This window comes from Capsicum annuum, chromosome 1 (assembly GCF_002878395.1).
Source record: "Capsicum annuum cultivar UCD-10X-F1 chromosome 1, UCD10Xv1.1, whole genome shotgun sequence".
Classification (NCBI taxonomy): Eukaryota; Viridiplantae; Streptophyta; class Magnoliopsida; order Solanales; family Solanaceae; genus Capsicum; species Capsicum annuum.
This window is the reverse complement of record NC_061111.1, coordinates 253,175,165-253,178,404: the sequence shown is the minus strand read 5'-3', so window position 1 is coordinate 253,178,404 and position 3,240 is coordinate 253,175,165. Positions and strand designations below refer to the sequence as shown.

Sequence of the window (3,240 nt, the reverse complement as noted above, 5' to 3'; positions counted from 1 at the left end):
AAAAAAAAAAAAACACTTATAGTTTAGTTAATCAAAAAAAAGACTTGAAAAGGCCCCGTTTGTTGAGTCATACAGTTTCTTATTATTATATAAGAAATTGTTCATAACTAGTTCAACTATTTTATCAACAACAAGTAACCCTAATTTTTTATTTTGTCTTGAATTTTTAACTTGTGGAGACATATGCTTTCCAATAAAAACGATGTATCTAATTAAAATCTCTTCTTAAAATCCTTTAGAAAAATTGAAAAGCCATGATCAAAATTTCTAAACGTTAATAGATTCAATTTTATGCATTTTGTTTTATAATAGAACATAATGCATATGCAAAGAAATTAACAAAAATGAGATCAAGAGATTATAATGATCAAAGCCTCCATCGTTCTTACTTCACTAATTTTCTAAATGTTTTCTGTGTGTTCATTTCACTGGGTAAAGTTATTTGGATTTTGAATCCTTTCAGGTATGCATCATCGGTGTGTGGGGTAACGGAGGAGTTGGGAAAACTACATTGGTGAAGAATCTGAACAATGAGCTCTTAAAGAATTTGCCAAGTTCCAAACTGTCTTTTGGCGTTGTGATATGGGTGACAGTGCCCAAACCGCCAATAGACATAAGAAAGATTCAAGCACAAATTGCCGGTAGATTAAGCCTAACGGTAGATGACGAGGCAGGTGAAGAAAGCATTGCCAGCAAAATCTATGAAAGGCTCGAGAAAGAAACGAGTTTTCTTCTCATATTAGATGACGTTTGGGAAGCTATAAATTTGGATGATGTAGGTGTGCCCCAACCTGAATATACCGCGAGAAGCAAGGTTATTATTACTTCGCGTTTTTGGATGTTTGCAAGCAAATGAGGACAGATGTCGAAATGAAGGTTTACACATTGGACGAGGATGAATCTTGGCAACTGCTTGCCAAAAATGTGGGAAATATTGTCTATTAGGAGCAATTTCATCCATTGGCAAAGAAAATTGCAAGAGAGTGTGATGGTTTACCTTTAGCCATCACTGTTATTGGATCATCTATGAGAGGGAAGACAAGGGTCGAGCTCTGGAAAGATGCTTTGGATTCACTTAGAAGGTCTGAACCTTATTACAAAAATGTAAAAGATAAGGTTTACAGTGTCATCAAGTGGAGTTATGATACTTTAGAATCTCGAGATATTCAAAGTTGTTTCTTGTATTGCTCGTTATATCCAGCAGCTATTCCGATAGATGATATCATACATTGCTGGTGGGCGGAGGGGATCCTCGGTGAACATGACATGTATGAACAAGCCTACAACAGGGGAATCACGTTGATTGAGAGTCTAAAAGATGCCTGCTTGCTAGAAGCCAATAAGATGCATTATGTTAAGATGCATGACGTGGTTCGTGATGTTGCCATATGGATATCTAGTACCTTTGGGGATGAACACACTTCTGTTTTTCAAGCTAGAATTCGGTTGACTGAGGTATCACATATTAAAATATCAGCTTCTGTCAAGAGAATATCTTTCGTAAGCAACGAAATTGAATGTCTGCCTGATTTCTTCCCAAAATGTCCAAAGACAACATCTTTACTTTTGCAAGGCAATTATAGACTCGAGAAAATACCCCAGGAATTCTTTTTGGCATTTCCAGCTCTAATAGTCCTGAATCTAAGTCACACTAGTATTAGAGCACTGCCTTCTTCCATCAACAGTTTATGTCAACTACGTGCTCTAATACTACAAAGTTGCTTTTAGTTGAACGAGTTACCACCTGTTGCTAATCTTCACAATTTGCAAGTGCTCGATTGTGATGATACAGTGTTACGTTGTCTGCCACAAGGAATGGACAATTTGACAAATCTGAGGCTATTAAATATGTCGCCTAGCTATCTTGGAGCGACCTCTTTTGATGAGATATCATCTCTACGGAATCTGACTCATTTTTTTATTAGAGTGGATAGCTCATCATGTTTGAATAGAGATTACACCTGGACCTGGATGACTAGATTGAAAGGATTTCACATTAGAGTTGGGGAAACTTCAATTCATTTACCATACAACAAGTCAGTAAGGGCAATAAATGTCCACAATTGTGAAATTTTCAGTAACGGAGAGCTCTCAAGCATGTCGCAGTTTGCTTCAGATTTGTACTTGAACAAATGCATGGGTCTCAGGAAGTTGATTGCATACAACACTTTTAATGGATTGAAATTTTTAAATATACAGTTATGTTCTTGTTCTTTGGGACCAGTGGAAGGAGGAAGTGGGAAACTTGACCCTTTGCCAAATCTGGAACATCTCGACCTCCATTTCATACAAAATTTAAAGAGTGTTTCTGATTTCGGTCAATATTTGGGTCTACGATTTTCTAAATTACGCCAACTGGATATCTCTGAATGTGCAAGTTTAACATGTCTTTTCAACGATAGTGGAGTTTGTTCTGTACCCAAGCACTTGGAAGAAATTGTTATTGACCAGTGCTATCAGCTGGTGGAGTTGTATGTGCAATGCAGCTCGAGTGATCAGGCAGAGCTTGTCAACTCAGAAATTCCAAGAGTTCGGAAGTTAAAATTGTACTACTTACCTGAACTAGGAACGTTGGGGGAGCCACAGAGTACGTTGGAACATTTGGAGGAACTCACTGTGATCGGTTGTGACGGATTAAGGAAGTTGCCTCTCTCTATTCAAACCTCCAAAAACATCAAAATAATAAAAGGAAAACCAGAATGGTGGAGCCAATTGGAATGGGATGATGACAATTTCAAGTCAAATTTAGAGCATTGCTTCCACTGCATGACAGGTGATGTGCCAATTAACTTTCATGTTTTCAATTGTCGATGGTATTATAATGTTCTTCTTATAAAAGGGTTATTTCATCTGTAGCTTTAATGTTTTGAATTAAATGCTCAAATTATTTTACAAGAAAAATGAACACATAGGGTGTATTACTTCTGAGTTAGGTGGCACTCCCCTACAAGTCTGATATTCTACGGGCTATATGGAATCCGTTATTGACTTGGTGGGGAAGTCCCCAACCCAAGTTTGCCACAAGGGTTAGAGTGTCTGAGTCTGATATAGCACGTAGCACTAGGTCAGCGTAAAATAATAAACACGTATCGGCAAAACACGGTTTTAGGCAATGAGTTGTCTGAACTTGTGCCCTCTTCGGGGAACCACCTAACATCTCTTTATGCCCAATTTTAGCCTTTTCTGAACATGCATCGTTCTGAATTCTAAATCATTAAAGGCTGATAAAAATCTGATTTC

At 37.5% G+C, this 3,240-nt stretch overlaps 1 pseudogene; it reads left to right on the top strand.

The window, feature by feature from the left end:
- The window catches only part of LOC107863191, a 6,736-nt pseudogene extending 3,880 nt beyond the window's left edge, over positions 1-2,856 (top strand).
- Positions 2,857-3,240: the final 384 nt, after the last annotated feature.